Here is a 21,923-nt window from a genome sequence, read left to right on the forward strand (position 1 = left end):
TGTTGATTATGGGTGATGCCTCTGTGCTAGATCTGAACAGGTATGCCCTGGAAAGAGACTTTGATGGCAAATTTTGATTTTGGAAGGAGTGGAGGCTTTGTGGTGCTTTTCTGTTGTGCGCAGTTCCGGCATTGTGCTAGCACTTTGCAGAGAGGTGGCCACTTTCACAACTGTTGATGTTGTCATGGTGCACTATGGCAGCCAACATTTGGTGTACCTGGCTTGTTCACATTTGTTCCATCAACTAAAGAGGTTGATGAAAACTGCAAAGTGCCTTTTTTCCACTGCCAAGTTGCTTTTCTCTTCCATACCACCACGAAGTGTATGGGACTATACCAATATGCTTTGTTAAGAGCCAGAGGTCGGAAAGTGTCTTATGAACAGAAGCATGTGTGATTTCCTGTGCACTGCTGGGATTTTCTTCTGTATCAATGACATAATTGATTCTCGAAGTGTGAACCTTTTCAATGCAAATGGCATTTTTTTGTCAGTCATTGGAAATTATATTTTGTTTTACCATCTACAGGATGCATTGAAGAGGTTATTGAGAATGTGAGGAGAAGAAGAAAACACAAACTCCGGATATCACGATATTTGCAGGATCGCAAATGCCACATCTGGGGTGTTTGAGGATGCCATGCATGGAAATGGGACTGTGGAGGCTAACAGATTCGCCAATAAGGTTTGTGGTTATGGTGTGTAAGCAGAGAGTGCAGTGTTGTGAACTTGATGACTTTCTCACTATATTTAGTGATAAATAATGCCCCCTAGTGACTTTGTACTGTAAAAGTGACGAGCGCAAAATCTACCTACTTTCTTCCATTGGTTTGGAAACTTACACTCTTTTCTATTGCTTTCCTAACTAATTGAAAAAAGCACTACATTTCTTGCTAGGTGTGCGGCTAGTAATTGCCAATTGTTTCTGAATAAATACTCTGTAAAGTGCACAGTTTGCATCACATGTCATGACAAACTCACAGTTGCATACTATTTAAAAAAGTCTGCCATAAAAAGAAGGAAGAGCCATTTGCAACTGTGGCCCACTTTTTCATTGTTGCCCGAGACAATTTTATGCCCCAGTCCAAATGTGACACTGCTCTAGTAGGGGCTATTCACATCAGAAGCAGATAAGTGAGGTGCTTTGGTAGAGCAGTGCATTTCGCCAGTACTGGAATGTGAAGTTTCGCACCTTTGTGGTTCCTACAGTGTAGAAACCTGTGGAGCTATTTAGGACTGAAATAGTTTCTGGTTTGGAAGTGGACAAGGGCCCTGCAAAGGAATTTTACACATTTTTACCTTTTTCCTGCAAATCACAAAAAAGCAAAATTTATTTATTACTATTTCTAATAGGTATTTACTTCTGTCTATAAAATATCAACATGCATGCTGCACTTCACTTATGCATTATGTTATGTACTGTCACCTGTAGGTCATCAGACCACGTCCCACTTATACTTAGACAGCTAGCTGGATGAAAAATTGAATCAGAGGCTATAACAACTGTGCTCTAAGTAATTACCCATTAGGCACATGGCCAATTATGCAAATTAAGGGATGATGTTATTTAGCTACTTCTAGCTACCTTTATGATAGCCGATAGCTCCTTTCCTTTCTGAGGATTTGGCAAAACTGAGAGAATGTGGCAGAAGGTCTGTTTGTAGATAGGAATGCAGAAGAGTATGGTTATGGTTGTGTGCTAAGTGTACGGGTTTCGGGGGACTCTTACATACATTTGTTGGAAGTGCATGCAAAATAGTGTGTAATGGCTGCAAATTTTGGATTCTATTATCACATAATAGAATCCAAAATTCAAAGTATGGTATGGAGTACTTGCAATGAAGTGGCTGATTTTTGGTTCCTCGTTCTGCCACATTGGTGATGCTCAATCATCCAGCAATTCATATTCTTCATTGTGGAGGAAATAGTTTAGTACATGTTACTGGAATTTCTATGCAATTTGCAATGAAGGAGGCACTTGGCTAGCTCATGAGTATTTTTCGAACTCCTGAGTTATTTTTTCCTCGCATTGCACAGACAGATGTGGCTGCCTTCTTCTTGCTTTGGTTCGTAAATGGAGAAAGCAAAGTGCAATGTCAAGAAGGCTGTTTATGCCTTTTTGTGAGATGTTGCCAAGTCATACTTTCAAAATGCCAACATTGTGTTTAGTAGCACAACCATTTTCCCACAGATGGAGTTCATCTTACAGATGCTGGTAGTCAACTTTGTCATCGAAATATAACAGATGCATTGCTGCCCTTTTTGCAAGTACAGAAAGTATTTTTCTAGTAGGTGTTGCTCATTTCAACCCTTTGAAACACACTCAAACAACAGAAAAAGCCTTTTTTTAGTGCCAGGATTTTCTCCCGGAAATGACTACAATGTTTTTGACCGAGCTCACACTCCAATTATTCATCATGCAATCTGTACAGCTTATCGACTGTCTGTCAGCCTGCATCGTCTCATTGGCAATTCTATTTGTGTACTTTGAAAGGTGGCTCTGAAAATAGCTTTTTTTAAACTTTTTTTCTTTTTTGGTTGTTTTGTATCTTTCTTGGTCTTGTAACACATGACATATAAGGAAAGGAAGGGAAGGGAGGATAGGGAAGGGGTACCAACCACAGGGATAAGATAAGGACATGCACAAAGAGGAAGATGTTGGGTGGCCTTCAGTTAGGTGGGAGATGCTCATTTGCATGCTCCCGGACCGACCCCTCGAACACACTTTGAAGTTGCTCCCCCCTGCAAAGTAGTGCGTTACAGTACATGCACAATCCAATGACCTTTGAAAGGTAAGGTTTTGCTGTGGTGCATATAGCCTGCAAGGCTGCTTTAGGGAAGCGTTGCCCCACAAAAGCGTCCCTGGTAGTGGTAGCAGCATATGCGGAGGATGTTGTAGAAGAAAGTAACCTTATGCCTTGTTTGAAGGGCACTACCATCTGAACTGCTGCCTTCTGGTTAGCTTTGAGATCTCATTGCATTGAGGTGGTGCCGTAAGGAGACCTCATCCGGCATAGAAATACAGGAAAGAAGATACAACTTAGAAAGTATGCTACTTGTGAAACCAAGAATGTCATTTACACAATCAGATGCCCTTGCGGCAAATACTATGTTGGCAAATCCGCCAGACGAGCGAAAGAGCGCTGGACAGAGCACAAGTCGCAAATTAGAACTGGCAACGTCAAATCACCGGTATACCAGCACTTTAGAGATAACCATCATAATATCCCCCCTTTGGCTCAATGAGTATTTTTACTTAGGACCATTCCTATGAGCACACCTATGCACACCTATGCCCCAAACATCTTCACCTTTTTAAGCTGAGATAGAGGTCTACTTGATTCTCACACAGAACACACATGGTCAAATCTGTTGGCCAATAATGAGAATAGACTCTACTGTGCTAGACTATGAACCTATTTAAAGGACAGATCACAGGTATCTGTAGACATGTACAGGTACAATCACTAAAATTATGACATTTGCAAAGTTTTTCTTTGTGAGCATCACATACTCTGATTGTCTATAAATTGCCAAATGTATTGTAAACAATGCTTCACTGTGGTTGAATTCTACAAACTCATTCTTTGGAAACATTTAACTTCTTCCGTGTTTACAATGATCTTCAAGGTGGGTTTTCCTCTGCATTATAATCCATGCCACCGTTACCACGAATGGGCACCTCCCTTATCAAATTGATGGAACTCTGTTATTAAGATGTCAGGGCATTTAGTTATTATATCATATTTTAGTATCAACTACATGAACATCCATCCAGTAGAGAGCTCGTCACACCATACCAGCCGTATGACACAATATTTCTCATGCGCACAATGACGTCACAATCTAATCCGTCCTCATTTAGCCAGCAATTGGATTTTCATTCCTTTTGTATAAAAATCATATTTTCCTTGAACACGCATGGTCCCAAGACCAATGCTCATGATTACAATAAGCTGAGCCACTATGAAACCACCAAATACGATTGCATCACACACCACTGATGATGTCATCCCACGCATGTGCGTGATGAAATCATTGCGGGTGGATGTTATAAATAGAATCAGCCATTTGCAAGAGCGGTAGGTGAAGTTGGATACATGTGGCTCTATGATGACCTTCCAGACAGCTCTCCATTCTTTTCATTGAATTTCATAGGTTTTTATTAGTGCAACTAAACCATAATGTCTATGAACATTCTTGTTGAGGGTGGATACTGCAATTCCCGACAAAGAAGCTGAGGTATTTCACGGCTGATTGGACCAGCTTACATTTGGATGGATTGGCAGTTAAGCCTGCTTCTCTGAGGGCTCTCATAATAGTAAAGAGATGGAAAAGATGGTCTTCCCATGTCTTACTATAAATGACTGTGTCATCAATATAAGCCCCACAGAAATCGGATTAGGGCTGTAATATCCTGTCCATAAGCCGTTGGAAAGTGGCGTGGGCCCCATGTAAACCAAAAGGAAGGACTTTGAACTGAAATAGTCCTAGGGGCATCAATAAAGCTATATTTTCCTTATCAGGTGTATGTACTGGGCCTTGCCAGTACCCCTTGGTTAAGTCGATGGTTAATAGGAAGGTGGCGTTTCAGAGTTTATCAGTTTGTCAATATGCGGCATGGGATAGGCATCAAAGTCGGAGATGGCGTTGACCTAACAGAAGTCTATGCAAAACCTTCAGGAGTCTACGAACATCTGACTTCATTGCTGACCTTCCAGACAGTGCCACATGACCATATGCTGGCGCGCGGCATGATGATGTGTCCGAGAACCCGTCCACACTTCACAATAAGATCTGTGCTTCATGAACAGTTTGGAACTGCATTTTCTACTGATCTAGGAACTTTCAACTTCAACATTTTCCTTGCACCGCTCCAACACCTATTCCTACTCATCCATTAGCAATCTAGTGTACAGTACATACTTTTAGCAAAACTGTTATTTATCTTAAAATGGAATCAGCTAATGCCATCCCTCCTCCCCAATAGACACCACCACTGCTGTAATCAAGGAGCATGAGAAACACTGTCCACTGCCTTAGAAATAGCACACGCGCAACATTTTTCCCTGTCCACCTGCCCCTCCATGTTAGTGTTTGGTGCCTCGGCCCTCATTTCCCTCCCCACCTTTCATTCTAAGCTCTCCTGCCAAAAAAAATGAATCCAAAAACAATAAAAGAAATGTTCCTTTAGGAACCACATTTCACAGTTAAAAACTTATATACTCCATCTACTTTATATTTCTCAGTAAAGTACATAGACTCAATAAGATTTTCCAACATTTCCATTTGCATTTTGTGTTATGCTAATGCCAATATTGTGGCGTTTATCCCCCGTTCCAGGGACGGTGGATACCGTCCTGGCAGCCAAGTTATCAGCCCAAGCGAAGCGAGGGTGGATAACGAGTTCTCTGGATCATTATCCTCCAATTCCAGCCCCTGTAATGGGGGATGAAGGCCATTAGCACCCTAGGTTCCCAAAGTGGGAACCTGGGGTGCTAAAAAAGTATTTTTCCAAGGTGACCACTATGGAAAGGAAAGGCAGGGTTCTGTACAAGGCCCCTCTTCACTTTCCATGGCAGCCTGCAGAAGGCGAAAAGAGAACCCTATGACCATATTACCATGAGCACATTTTTCTTCCCTTTCAAACCTATCCCAATTTCGAATAACTTTAACACAAAGCCAGTCCCAGGTGGACATGCCCACTTTAACCCCATGGGTTGTCCCTCGTGGTCATGGCCACTAGCCTGATTGTCCGGATCATGACCTTATTCCATAACCCGGACAATCTGGCCACTGCCCAGGGCTAGAGGCTACACCTCAGTCACCAAATTTGTGGCTTGGTCCCGAACGCATGATTTTGTAAATTTGGTGAAAATCCGTCCGGTAGTTTTTTTTAAAACAACCAAAAAGTAGGTATAAAAACATTAGTGATATCTATGTCTGCTCTGTGGACACACTTCCCTGTTCACTCTGCAGACAGAACACCAAGTGATAATTGGCATTCGTCATGTCCGCAGACACGCAAAGTGTTCTCTGATTGGCTGGGTTGAGGCATGAGGTGCATCAAATTGTTTTGATGCGCTTGCCATATTGGATGCATGAACATGTGCTGGAAGTGAGCATAAATCCAATTTTAGGGAGTGTGTTGGTGTGTATGAGGGCTTGGAGAGGGTGGCGGAGTAAGAGATGGTTCAAATGCTGTATTTGTTTAGGTGGGAGAAGGCTGTGATGTGTTTGCAGTGTCTGCGGTCACCGCGGTTGTCCGCGGATATACTAAACACAGGGCACACTAATGGCTACTTTACTTTAGTATGATGTTGGTTTTGGGTCCTTAGAAGAGCATTGGGTGAAGAGGGTATGTATTGAAGAGTTTGTACGTTGGTTGTAATTATTTTTTAGAATGTTAATTGAAGCGCATAGATTTGAGGTGGATGTATTATGTTTTTGGGTTCTTGTCATTTGGTAGGTGTTTGCTTCTATGGTTGTGTTATGCTGCAGTTGTTGTGGTGAGGGCCTACTGTCTTGGGTGCATGGCCAAAGGCTGTAGGCCGTAGGCCATGCACCCAAGACTCTAGACCCTGGACACAACCACCGCAGCATAACTCTACAATGCTACCAAACATTTTGATTGTGGAATGGGACTGCTTAGGGGATATGTTTTAAATAATGTGAGTACTGATTGGTAGTAGTGTATTAGTGTTTATAGTATAGTGAGATGATGTGTGTTTGTTTGTTTGTTTGTCGGATTGTGTTCAGGTTGTTGGTATTGAAGACTCTAGGCATTTTGGGTTGCATTGATTGGTGAGGTGTTCATTTGCATGGCTGTGTTATGTTGCAGTGTTTGTGAGTTTAATTATTATATACTTACTGTTTACTTTGTTGAGGCTGTATGAACAGTTTTGGCCAGGCCATGTAACATTGTAGTGTTTGGCAACAAGCGCTGCAGCATAAGATACCCATGGAAGCAAATATTTTGGATTGCGGTTTATGGTCAGGTGCTTGCTTTAAGGGGTGTGTTATGCTGTGGTGTTTGTGAGACCAATCAGTATATACTTACTGTTTGACTTTTAGTGGTTGTATGCAGTGTTTTCATGACATGGGTAGTTGGAGCAGAATTTTCAATCACTGTGATAAAAGAAAAAATCACATGTTAGTGTAGGTAGTTTACAATGAATATTGCATTTCAAAGTAGACATTTCTGTATTTTGTCGACTCTCATAGTTAGTACTTTAGAAGTACTATAGGTTCAAACCAATGCACTTTGCAATTTGCTCAGTTCTTGTGTTTGTTGATTAATCATTGGATCTGTGGGTAAAAAATCCTTGCTGGATTAAAAAAAACGTTCTATCTACGTTGTGGTACAATATATTTCTTTCATTGATTTCAATAGGACGAATTGAATAGGTGTATGGTTTTTCATTTGGAAGTGGCTGTAACATTGTTGCAATTAGATAGCAGTTGGTGTATTTTATTTGTTTTTTTCTTTTTCCATTTTAGTTGTATTCATCTATCTGTTGGCTTGTTGCAGATTTATGGGACAGTTAGATACCTGTGGGCATATTCTAACTTTTTATTTCTTGTTTAATTTTAGTGGTATTCATTTATCTGTTTCTTTGTTGCAGATTCTTGGGGCAGTTAGATACCTGTTGGCATATTCTAATTGGTCATAGTTTTGAAGTTCAAGTTTTGTTTATGTTCATACACAGATTAGTTATTACATTTTGGTTTCAAGAATATTAAGTAAGCGTTTACAAGATTTTCTGGTAATCTCTGCTTTAGAGTAATGGTACTATCATTACATTTGAAACATCCACAATTCTTTTTTATATATGCAGTGTAGTGACCTGCATTGGTTGTGGCTCCTGCATGGTAGATTATACCTATTATTGTGAAGGTTTTTTTTACCAAGTGATACTCGACCATGTGTGAATACAGTGAGATTGCAGTTGTTTTTGGTACCATCTGCATTTTAACGTAAACACATTGCTATTACATATTTACTATGTTTCTGTATTTGTAAGGTGGAACGATTATTGGAATTGCAGGTCATAATCTGCATTGGTTTGCATTTTGTACAAGTTGCTGAAATGGAATGGATTCACAGTTAGGTATGGATACATACACAAATCGTTCATTAGGAACTTCTTCTTGTACTATATATCAGCAAAGACAGCATGTATGTGTCCACATGTATGAAATCTGCAAGATTTCATTTATAGGTATGTTTTTATTTTCTAGTACTTGTAGCAAGTACATTAGAAATTCTTGTGGATCTTCTTGTGAGTTTATAGCAAATCTGACCATTCCAGCACAGTAGTCAAATTCCTGCCTTATTCCAGAAACACTGTAAGTGTTGTCATGATTGTTGGTTGCATTTCTTTGGACTGACATTTGCAAACACAATTGGTCTGTACCGTGTAAGTAAATGTTGTCAATAATTGGTGGCAATTGGAATAGAATATTTATTGCTACATTTGCGTAGCAATTTACACCAGTAATATTTGAAAATTTGAATGGACCTGACAGTTCTGTGTCCAAGTCATTTGTTGGGAGTGTGCGTGGCTTCTTTGAAGAGTTACTTGAGTTACTTTGAGCAGTAGATTCATCTTTGGTTGTGGTCCTTGATGATGTATTACCTTCTTTTACTTTCTTTGGAGGAATTGCTGTAGGATACTGCATAGATTGAGTCTGAAGTAGTTTTCTTTTACAACGTTTTGCTTTTTGCGTAACACAATAGGTTTTTAATTGGGGGGGTAGAGTGAATTCAGTCTATTGTATTCTAGAATGCAAGAAATATCAGCATTTATTTTACTAGCATCAAAGTTGATTAGAAATAGTCTGTCAAGTGTACGTAAGCGTGATAGTGCTACATAGCTCATGCCTTCTTTAAAGACTGTGATACCAATATCTATCAATGCTTTATCTAGGGTAAATCCTTGTAATTTGTAAATGGTGTATGCATAGGCTAGAGTTAGAGAACATTTTTCTCTGCATACAAACATGTCTTTGAAAAGAAGGAAGCGGGCATTTGATCATCCTTTTTAACTTCGGATAGTTTGTCAAAGAGAAAATTAACAAATTGAATATTGTTGTCACGTGGGTATGTTTGAAAGCCAACAACTGTACCAAGTGCTCCATTAACTAGTCCTTCGTCCACGTCAAGGTTAAGTTTAAGCACTACTCTATAGTTTAAAGATAATTTTAATATTTTCTCCAAACCAGCTATGTTACAGATAGAGTTTTCCAAGGTGTTTAGCCTTGTTGTGGCTTGTTGACACATCGATAGTGTCACACCATGTACGTCCAGTTTGTCTGTGGAGGCAATTTGGACTATTGGTTGCATTTTTTTTTACATTGTTTCATTAAATGTTGAACAGCTTGCAAGAGTTGCCTCGAAGGACATACAACTGACATTATTGTGTGCTAATTGTTCCATCACATCAGTAGCATATGAGTTATGGCTATAGAGTGCATGGATGTGCCTGGTTTTTAATATAGTTTGTGCTACTTGAGATAGTACAACAACTCTAATACTTTTTAAAATGTTGGTGTACGTCAGGTCTGCAGACTGCTGCATACTTTCAGTTAGTTCTCTGTATTGGCAATGTTTCCTATGCTGCCAAGAGTTTTATGTCACAGTTTTTGCCCTAAGGTTTTCACTGGGCCTGTTAATAACTGGCCCGTTATTAGCTCCTTGGAACTTTAGTATTTCTTTTTTGCATGCGTGTAATAGAAGATTGACATCTGTACAGTTGTTGGTAGTCTTTTGTAAATCTATTGCATTTTGTAAGTGGTTTTCAATTCCAAAATATTTTCTCTGAATATGATCTATTTCTTCGAGTCGTTGTTTGGCTGCACCTTGTAGAAGATTGTTATTTAAGTTGGCTAGCGCTAAAGCAGGACTTTTGGCATAGTACAGTTTATGGACCAGTTGTCTTATAGTTCAATGATGTGTTGATATAATTTTGATATGATGGAAGGTGCTTTTGCAAATAGGTCTAGAAATGCAGGCTAACGAATGTCCTTGTAGTCCTGTGTATTTGCGCACTGGACAGGGGTCCATATTTTGTAGTAGTTTAATTTTGAATTTGTCTTTGCCTTTCACATACTGATTGAGGAATTGACGTAAAGATTTGAAATAATTTTAGGCAATGTTACACATTGCTGAGCACGGCCATTTGTAGACTGAACGTATTGGTTCAGTGGAATGGAGATATGATACTGATTTTTCTGGGGATATTTTTGTGAGCAGCGTTTCTTGTTCCATAATGGTATTATTACGTTTTTCATACCCTCGTCCACTGCTATGCATGCCAATTGGGTTTATTTGCTTTTGTTTGTATCCTTCTTCATTGAAATATGGTTCTATGCTCGTGGTGTGACTCAATTCACCTCCACAGATGTTTGTGAAGTTATCTTTGTTGATATTACATGTATTGACAAATCTTTTTTGTAGTTTAGTGCTTAGTGTTGTTAGTGGTTTCATTCTGTTTAAAACTAAAATAAAGAATTTCCTTTTCAGAAGGAGTTTCTAGGATTAATTTTCTATGACAGGTTATAAGGGTTGTGATTTCTCTCCTGTTTTTATAAGGTTCTGAAGGACTCTCTGGCGGAACATTTTTTTGTAAAAGAATTATTTTGGTATGCTTTCTTGCTGCTACATCAAGATTTATAGGTGCAGTGTTAGCACGAGTGGTAGCTGCAGTCTTGTTAATTACTTTCTGTTTTGTTTTACATTTTGAAAGAGGAGGCACATTTTCTATACTGGAAGCTTGTTTTGTTTCGCTTAATGACTGTATTAGCTGTTTTGTTTGACCTTTTTTTGTAGAGGTGGATGCTTATTTTGGAGAGTTTTAGTTTGATTTTGTTTACTTTTGTGTTGCTTTCTACAGTTACTTTTTGGTAGGTATTCTTTGGGGTCTGTTGGAGAAAAAAAGAAAGTATGGGTTGGGATTATGTGCAGTGTATGTGTGCTTTGTGCATGAGTGTCTGAGCATGATGATAAGGATGTACTTAGAGGTGTGTGATTGTGCAATAGGCTGTTACATCAGGTTGGGAAGGCTATTCTTGTATTTGTGTTGCTATACTGGTGTTCAGATTACAATAGAAAGTATGGAGCTGGTGATGGGAATCAGTAATACTGAATCTAATGTTGCAGGGTTAATACAACTGTTTGTTCTAGAATACTAGAGTTCTACAGTGTTCGAGTAACAGTTAGAACATTAGGGCAGTATTTCACTTACTTATTTGGATGGAAAGAGTAGGTTTCTTCTGAGTTCTCGTTCGTACTTCAGAAACTGCAGCTTTTCACGAGAGTGGTCTTTGCCGCATTTGTGAAAGAAAGAAGTTAGTGAATACGTGTGTTCATAGCACTGTTGTTAATGTAGACATGGATTTCTTTGTTTTTGCAGTAGTAGTGCTTTCTGATAACTGTGCATAGCATGTACATGCACTTTTCTTTGCCTATGTGCATTCTGTATATTTTATATACAATCTGATAGTTGAATATGCTTTAGAAATGACTACAATAGTGAGCGCACAACGCACACTTAGGTTCGTAAGGCAGTGTTACGGGATGTTAGGAGATAGAATAAATAATTGTATGCTTTGTTTGCTATTTTTACAGGGTAAATGTCAGGAACTGTATGGAAAAGTATGCAATGTATGTATTTGTGAAGGTGTGGGAAATAAATCAGAAGGATTTGATGAGGTCAGCAGCTTATTACTCAGTAGGTGGTTACTAAAGTACTGGGTGATTCTGTGGTGCTTGGAGATGGGAGAGTCTGAAATAAAGTAAGGGTTGCAAAAAAGACCTGGTGCTTGTGTTGCAGACTGAAGGGAAGGTGGGAGATGTTGTATGTTTTGCTTTACAACACTGTACATAGTAGTAGATGATGTGATAGATATGACTGCACCTGTGCATAGTTGAATGCTGTTGCGAAATCTAAAACGGAATGGGCAACCAGCTGGAATGAGACAGCTGTGTAGATTGGAAGAACAGTTGTAGAGGCCGTGTTGTTGTTTCAGCTGGGAGCCTTTCAAATGATATTGGCTATCTGTGTGCATAAATAAAGATGCATGTACTCAACCTGGCTGTGTGTAATTTTATAACACACTAGCAAGCCTTTTTCCATAATTATATTGTTATTTCTCCCATCTTTTAACATGAAATGGCACTTTGTTAGATAGCTGTGTGTGTTGTGTCTGATTATTAATATAGTCATTAGTAAAGAAAGTTGAAATGATAGAATGTATGTGAAATATGCAGAATGTATAGAAAGGAAATTGTATGTACATCGTATGCACTACAATGCATTAAATGCTATCATGGTTTGCACATTGCAGTTAATAATATGGGTAAATAAAAGTTTGGAGAGCAGACAACTTTGCAAGTGACACTTGATCATAGCAGATGGGAGAAATGACAGTAAGCATTTTTTACAGGTTACACAGGGTAAGTGGCAGTTACTCTGTTTATATGCATTTATAAGATATGTACATGTACCAAACATGCCAATCTTCCCAATTTCGCTGGGAGACTCCCCATTTTTCACGTTCTCCCACTGAAAATACATCTTTGCCCAATTCATTCTTATGACACAAATGCTGTCTCCCGGAGCAAATGTGCCTCCCAGGTGGGTCGAAATGTTGGCATGTATGATGTACTGTGCAAAAAATATTCATACCTGTACTTTGTGTTCATGCATGTGGATGTGCATGAATCTGAAAGTAGAAATGTTGGAGGGTTTACTAGTGTCATGATCCACAGAACACGCCCCTTTTGGACTTCCTGGTCCCTATCACAACGGGGCTTGCACTCCTTGGTACTCCCAACATGGCCGTCTAACGTGGTAGACCTTCCACCAGCCTCCACATCGGACGTAGCACATTCTACAAATAGACCACACCCCGCGCCCCGTGCGTCTCAACGCTATCGCTGGTAGTGGCTAGACATGTGCTCCATAGTTCGCTGAACTATTCTCCTGTTCCTGGTTCCCTGACCATCTAAATCCCATCTCCCTTCCTCCTTCTCTCTACCTTGCTTCCCGGATTTCGTGTGCCATCTTCGTGTACACCTTCCTCGTTTCCTGGACTTCCCGGAGCCTCAGAGTATCCCGGAACACTGAACGCACGCTGGAGCCAGAAGAGGCTCGCGCGGGATTGTACAAAACCCGATCCCTACGCAAGAAGACTCCTCTTAAGAAATCCTGCAAGGATCGATCTCAGGTGAGAAAGGGGGAAATCCATGACAGTTTGAGACGCCAAACGACCGAAGTTGAATTTAACATGGAAGCAGCCGTTCAGGATCTCATGCGTGGCATGCAAGAATTAACGTCCGAGGTGCAGAATTTAAAGGTGAAAATCACTGCATTGAAACAATCAGTTTTGTCCTGTGATTCTGCCACAAAGGAAAGCGTACTACTGGGCGGCATTGTAGACAAATACGATGGGTCTGCAAAAAACCCTTTGTGGATTCCTTGATTCCTGTTTAGTCCACTTTACCTTTAAGCCCGACTACGTTTCAACTCCCAGGGCTAAGGTGGGCTTTATAATCTCACACCTCTGAAATGCACTAACCTGGGCTACACCTTTGGTCAATTCTGGAGATGCCCTCCTGGATGATTACAATGGATTTATACAGGCCCTTAAGACCATGTTTGACCACCCAGAACAGGTCTATAGCGCCCAGGAACGTCTACTTGATTTTCAGCAAGGATCCCAGGACATGCTTACGTATGTAACTCGATTCAAACAATTGGCTAAGGAAGCGGATTGGTCTTCAGAAGCAAGTTTTACTCTTTTCCGAAGGGGGTTAAATGAGGAGATCAAGGACAGATTAGCCAGAGTGGCTCGCCCAAGTTCATTTCAGGCCCTTATGGACCTTGCCATGCAGATAGACTTTCGTATCCAGGAAAGGAAGGCAGAGAAGAAAAAGTCCAAGATGCCCTTCCAGAAGGTGTCCTTTGAGACCTCATCGAAACCTGACCCTACTCCAGTCTCTGGCAATGTTCCAGAACCCATGCAAATAGGGGCTTTCCGTGGACCCATATCCCCACAAGAGAGGATGAGAAGGATCCATACGGGATTATGTATGTATTGTACCTCAGATAAACACCTAGTTAGACAGTGCCCTCTAGCCCCTCCACGGCGTTCGGGAAACGCCAGCTCATGATCCTAGATGGAGCAAGGCTTCGGGAGAGAGATGTTTGCTCCACATCTATTCCATACTTGAACTCTCCTGGACAGAACAACCAAGTGATTCTACAGGCCTTCCTATCGCCATCCAAGAATGAGACCTACCCCATTTTGGCCTTGGTGGATTGTGGGGCTATGGGAATATTCATTGATCAAGATTGGGTCTTTAGCCACCACATTCCATACGAAACACGAAGCATCATGCAACCTGTGGAGACGATCGACGGAAGACCTCTTACTTCAGGACCTATAACCTTGCAGACCAAAGAGATTCAACTCTTGATAGACCATCACCAAGAGGTGATCAAATTTGACATTATTCAGTCGGCTCATTACCCCATGGTACTGGGTATGCCCTGGTTACAGAAACACAATCCATATATCAACTGGCCAGCAGGATCCTTGTTTCTTGGTTCTGAGTTTTGCATGTCTCACTGTCTATTCTTGGATTCCTCCTTGACATCTTCCGAAAACACACCAATGGACCAGCAAGGCCCACTCATGGTTTCTAATATCATACAGGTTCCTAAGGCCTATCAGGAATACGCTGATGTCTTTTCAACTGCTATAGTCCAGGCCCTACCCCCTCACAGACCTGAAGACTGTGCTATAGATACAGAACCTTCAGCAGTGATTCCGTTTGGAAGGATGTTCATTCTATCCGAACCAGAAAAAAGGGCCCTTCGAGAATACTTGGATACTAACCTTGAAAATGGCACCATAAAACCATCTAAATCCCCAGCTGGAGCTTTGTTGTTTTTTGTTCCCAAGAAAGACACTAAAGAGCTTAGACCTTGTCTTGATTATCGTGGATTAAATCAATGCACCCTCAAGGACCGCTGCCCCTTGCCCTTAATCTCTGATATCCTGGAAGCGCTGAGAGGAGCTGTAATCTTCACGAAATTGGATCTCAGGGGTGCCTACCATCTGATCCGTATTAGGGAAGGAGACAAATGGAAAACAGCCTTTAGAACACCCTTTGGTCACTTTGAATACTTAGTCATGCCCTTCGGACTTGCTAATGCCCCCGCAATCTTCCAACGTTTTATGGATAGGGTGTTTTCTGACATGCTGTTCCTCTTCGTCATCATTTACCTGGACGATATCTTGATTTACTCCAGGGACCTTCTAAAGCATGAAGAGCATGTAAAGGCAGTCTTGCAATGGCTACGTGAACACAAACTCCTAGCTAAACCCGAGAAATGCCTTTTTCATGTTACTTCTGTTCATTACCTAGGATTTGTCCTTAGTCCAGGAGGAATTGGAATGGACCATTCAAAGGTAAAAGCCATACTATCTTGGCCGGTTCACTCTTCGTGAAACAGATTCAATCCTTCCTGCGGCTTGCCAATTTCTACCAGAAGTTTATACCATCCTTTTCTGAGATAGTTCAACCGATCATTGCTCTCTTGAAGAAAGATACTCCCTTTTTCTGGACCTCAGCTCAAGACAAGGCATTCCAACGATTAAAAACAGAGTTTACTCAAGCCCCCATCCTAGCGCATCCCGATATTAATCGACCATTCCTAGTGGAGACAGATGCCTCTAACTACACCATAGGAGCAGTGCTAAAGCAGGAATCGAGGACAAATTGGAGCACCCCATTGCTTACCTTTCACGAACCCTAACTCCCAGCGAGACTCATTATTCCATCTTGGAAAAGAGCTATTAGCCATCCGCCAAGGCTTCACAGAATGGAGACATCTACTTCTGGGAGCTAAACATCCTGTCCAGGTCCGTACGGACCATCGAAATCTCCAAGTTCTACAATCTTTTGAGTGTAGGAACAGTCGTCAAGCCCTTTGGGTCTCTTCTTTGCCCAGTACCAGTTCCACATACATCATGTCCCTGGATCACAGAACATAATTGCTGATGCCTTATCTCGACGTCCTGATTACGAAACTCTTGAAGATCGGGCCTACCCAAAGATGTTTCCCCACACAATCTTTGTAGCCCAAGCAGTCAGTCTCCTGGAAGATATTCGAATGCAAACCCAGTGCTCTGAGATCTGGAAAGAATTCACAGGGAAAAATCGGTGGAGTCTTGGAACTAGAGACGGGCACCTGCTCAAGCACAATACCCTGGTCATTCCCACGCAGAGACTGCAATTACGGATCATTAACCTCTGTCATGCCACTTTTCACTCCGGGCACCGTGGCGTCACCAACACCCTCTGTCTAATACAAAGACAATTTTGGTGGCCTAAAATGAAAATTGACATTCAACGGTACATTAAAGCCTGTGCAGTCTGCAATCAAAACAAGCATGATAACAAAAATCCGGCAGGTCTCCTTTTTCAACCTATGTTACCTTCTAGGCCCTGGGAATTCATCGCTATGGACTTCATCGTAGAATTACCACCATCTAGGGGCTATACGACTATTATGGTCACCATTGATTTATTCACCCACATGGCCCATTTTACATCCTTATACAAGTTGCCATCTTCCTCAGAACTCGCTGGCATTTTCCTGGAACATATATTTAGCCTTCATGGACTCCCTTCCAAGATCATATCAGACCGAGGACCTCAATACGTCTCACAATTCTGGAAACATCTATGTCGCATTCTAGGAATCCAACGTGCCCTCTCATCAGGATACCACCCACAGACTAACAGAGCTACGGAACGTGTGAACCAGACTCTGGAACAATACCTTTGTTGTTTTGCCACCAAGGTACAGGACGACTGGTCGCTCCTTATACCCGTGGCTGAATTCGCCTACAACAATTCTGATCACTCGGCAGTCAAGACCAGCCCTTTTTATTGCAGCCAAGGATTCCACCCGTCAGTTCTACCTTCCAATCTCCGACATCCCACACCAGTACCAACCGTCGACTCCTGGATTGAAACTCTCATCAACGTACACAAGGAAGCCAAAGAACATTTAGAAAAGGCCCGAACACACACTAAGCGTTATGTGGATACCAAAAGAAGACCAGGGCCTTCTTATGCCGTTGGTGATCAAGTCTGGCTGTCCTCGAAACTACTGCCTCGACATTTATGACCAAACAAACTGGCCCCCCGATACTATGGGCCCTTTTCCATAAAGTAAATCATAAACCCAGTCTCATTCCGGCTCATGTTGCCAGACTCCTGGAAAAAGATTCATCCAGTTTTTCACACTTCTTTATTAAAACCTTATATCCGATCCTCCCGGAAATCCTGCAGACCCAACCCCGTGGTTGTGGATGACCAGCTGGAATATGAAGTTTCCAGAATATGCAACTCCAGGTATAAACGGGGTCAACTCCAATACCTGGTCGAGTGGAAAGTATATCCTCCTAGTGAAAGAACCTGGGAACCAATTTCTAATCTGAATACCCCCAGGATTGCTCAGAAGCTATCATCTCATACAGCCGGGCAAACCTGGCAGAACAGGTTTTCGGAGGAGGCATGCTGTCATGATCCACAGAACATGCCCCTTTTGGACTTCCTGGTCCCTATCACAACGGGGCTTGCACTCCTTGGTACTCCCAACATGGCCATCTAACGTGGTACACCTTCCACCAGCCTCCACATCGGACGTAGCGCATTCTACAAATAGACTACGCCCCCGCGGACCCGCGCATCTTAACGCTATCGCTGGTAGTGGTTAGACGTGTGCTCCGTAGTTTGCTGAACTATTCTCTTGTTCCTGGTTCCCGGACCCTCTAAATTCCATCTCCCTCCCTCCCTCTTCTCTCTACTTTGCTTACCGGATTTCATGTGCCGTCTTCGTGTACACCTTCCTCGTTTCAAGGACTTCCCGGAGCCTCCGAGTATCCCGGAACACTGAATGCACGCTGGAGCCAGAAGAGGCTCGCGCGAGCCTGTACAAAACCCGATCTGTGCGCAAGAAGACTCCTCCCAAGAAATCCTGCAAGGATCGATCTCAGGTGAGAAAGGGGGAAATCCGTGACAACTAGTAGTTGCTGTAGGTGCTTTGCAGTCACAGCGCAATTGTACTCGGAGTGATCAACAGTACATCTAGAGTGCTGAATTGTGATCATGGAGTTAGATGTAGAGGTCTTTTATGTGATTGGTGGATGGTTGTGTGACTGTTAAACAGTAGCCAATGAGGGAATGGTACAGAGAGTGAAGTGGAAAGGGTAGAAGGGCTGCCCCAGTGTTACTTACGCGCTTCGCGGACAGCACAGCTGTTCACAGACAGGACATGCCACATCCGGGGCTTCCGAGCATGAAATGAGAGTGTATTTTGAGGATTAGCCAATCAGGTTTTGAGGTTCTGCTTCGTATTGAGAGAGAGGCTGTGTGTAATGAAGATGGCAGAGGTGGAGAAAGTGGTGCTTGGGGATATATTTGTGAGTGGTTTGGGGCAGTATGCAAAATGTAGGAATGTGGGAAAGAATTTTGATGTAAAAGGAGTGGAGGTGGTGTGGAGCACTGTGCCTGGTTTCAATTTGCAGGCAATGGTAGAAGTTTGCCAAGATATGGGTAGGGTTAGCAGTCCACATGTGGTTGTCCTGCACTGTGGTGCTTTGCATTTGGGTTATGTCAGTGCCCCTACTTTGTTAAAGGATCTAGAAAACTTGTTTCAGGCAGTAATGCAACTAATTCAAAATGCCAAGGTAATTTTTTCTGGTTTAATACCTAGGGCAATATGAGACAATAGTTCTGATTTTTGTCCTTAGCACAATATTGTAAGGTTTATAATCAACCGAGGCATGTTTGCTTTTATGCTTAGAGCTGACATGTTCTTTTGCAACAATGACAACATTGACTCTGGTAATGTTGATTACTTTAAATAAGATGGCATGTCTTTATCTTGTGTGGGAAATGCCATGCTGTTTGGAACATAAGGGTTGCTTTGGAGAAGCTAATGTGAAGATTTTTGGAGGAAAATAAGAAAAATAATCCCCAAAAATACAAAATAAAAGGTGTTTCTGAAGCATCTGCATAAAAAAAACAATAAAGAAAAAGGCTCTTTTCAGAGCCAACCTCAAAGGGAAAATGGGGCACACTATTTAAATTGTAATTCCCCACACTCAGATTTCATGATTTGTCCGCAGACACCGCGGTTGTCCACAGACTGTACATATTACATACAGGATTTTTGAGATTGAGGGGGGTGCAAATGAGACCGAGCACAGTAAGGGATTGGTCAATAAGGTTTACTGGATGTGATATGTGAGCACAGAGTTTGTCAGAAATTATTTTTCCTGAGAGGAGAGGCGATAGCTATGGCTGTGTGTTTCAGAAAGCAGATTGTCTGGATTTTGGGAGGTTCATGGATAAATTGGTTGGAGGTGCATGGAGATCTCTGCAGACTAGCTGTACATCTTGGATTCCCTTATGAGGAAGTGCACTGACATGGAGTGCGTGTAATGAAGTGGCTGGAATTGGTGCCTCTTTGTGCTACTTTGGTGACACAGTGTCATCCAGACATTATTATTATTCATTGTTGAGGGAACCGTTTAGGACATGTTTCTGGAATCTCTTTGCAATTTGCAATGAAAGAAGGACTTGGGAAAGTCATGGACATGTATCCAAACTCCAGAGTAATTTTTTCTCGTAATCGCAGAGACAAATTTGGCTGAGTTCTTATTCATTTGGTCCACAAATGGTGAATGAAAGGCGCAATGTTAACAAGGCTGTCTGTGCCTTTTTGAAATATGCTGGTATGTCCTCTTTTCACAATGAAAACATTATGTTTCGTAGTGCACGCATTTTTCGCAGAGATGGAGTATATCTTGTTTATGCCGGCAATCAGAGTTTTCTTGCAAAATATACAAAATGCATTGCAACCTTTTTTGGAATTACAGCAATCCATTTTGCAGTAGGTGTTGACCATTTGAAGTTTGCAAAACACAAAGAAAACACCAGAAAAAGGCTCTTTTCAGAGCCACCACAAGCACTGCAAAGATTTTAGAGGTCGGCGGACAGTCCACTGACTTCCAAAAATGCACAGCACCCTGGGCATTTCATTGACAATTCTCTTTTTGAACTGTGAAAGGCGGCTCTGAAAAGAGCCTATTTGTTTTCTGGTTTTTGTTGTTTTATATATTTTTTGGTTTTTTAAACATGACACACAAGGAAAGGAAGGGAAAGGAGACTAGGGAAGGGACACCAACCACAGGGATAAGAAAGGGCAGGTAGAGAGAGGAGGCTGTAGGGTGGGCCTTATTCAGGTAGGTAGCAGTTCTTCTCATGCTCTTTGACCACAGTCTCAAAAGCACTTCTAAGGTTCTCCCCACTGCAGAGTACTGAGTCGCAGCACATGCAAAATACTGTGACCCTCGAAAGGTAAGGATCAGCAGAATTATGAAGGGCCTGAAAAGCAGCTGGAGGGATGCGCTGCCCTACAGGAGTGCCTATTGTGGTAACAGGAGGTGAAACAGAGGATGCTGCAGGGGAACTCAACCTACTACGTTTATCACAAGGTACAACCTTATGAATAGCCCCACCGTGGAATGATTTCGCGCAACTTAACCATAACGTCCCTTTAACAAAGTTTTTTTACTGAATATATATATATATATATATATATATATACACACACATATGTTTCTGATTATCCATTAGCTAGTAAGGTACTAATTGCGGACAAATTGGGATAAAAGTTCAACTTTTTTACATCACTGAAGAACTTTTTCAATATAAATAAGGAAGTACATTATACATTAAAAATGTTGTTCCTCCAAGGTGGCAACATGTGTCGTCCATGCATGGACTCATTGCATGTTGATTCCATACGTGAGAACACGTGGACTATATAAATAAAGTGGCTAGCAAATTGGAACCCCACACATAGCCAGGCATACCACACAGAAACAATTTACCTAAGGATCAGAAATCAGAGTTTATCCCACACTGGTGAAGGCATCCACAAAGCATGTGTCCCAATGAAATGCAAAAATAAGGTAGACTCCCCGTCATGGGAATGAGACTAGGAGACGAGTTGCAAGATAACAAAGCTTGTATAATCATAAAAATGACAAGCAAAGAATTCTGCTGCCCGAGAACACTCTGACAAAACATTACACGGGCAGCACATTAAAAGGACACACAGCATCACTGATGACGACATGCATAGTGTTATAAAGTAATGTCCACACCGTTTTTTGTTACTTCTTCTTAAGTTTACTTCAGTTCATAAATTACAGTTACAGGATTAAGACATAAGCAATGAAGAGAGAGAAAGACACCGGCACCCATCACCCAGGGAGGGAGGGCTCAACTGACACAACATAGAACTCTCACCACAGCATTCTCCCACTCATACACCAACATTCCACAGGCACTCAGGTGACATCATAAATCACATGACAAACCACATCAGACTAACCAAGCACATCACAACACATCTCCCTCCTTACTAAACACACTCGCAACAAGAGCTTCACAACACATCTCCCTCCTTACCAAACATTTCCACAATATAACACACATCACATCCAAACCAGAGAGCAATGGAAGTTTTACATGAAAAACCCACAACTATGCAATTCCAGAACTCCGCCTATCATTCTTCAACATCATCAATAACAACACTAATCACCTCCCATCCACCCCTGCCACGGGCAGACTCTAGACTCCCACTCTAGACACAAACCAGCCCAGATCCAAGGCTATACCTAACCCACAATACCATAACCAACACAAAACAACTTTGGTCCTCCTGCTCGCCCCTGCCACATGCGAGCCTTCAGGCTGCCACCCTGAAGCACCACTTGTCACCCCGACGCAATACTAGTCATCCAGGATGACAACAAAATCACCATAG

Source organism: Ambystoma mexicanum, chromosome 2p (assembly GCF_040938575.1).
Source record: "Ambystoma mexicanum isolate Mex_15411 chromosome 2p, UKY_AmexF1_1, whole genome shotgun sequence".
NCBI lineage: Eukaryota > Metazoa > Chordata > Amphibia > Caudata > Ambystomatidae > Ambystoma > Ambystoma mexicanum.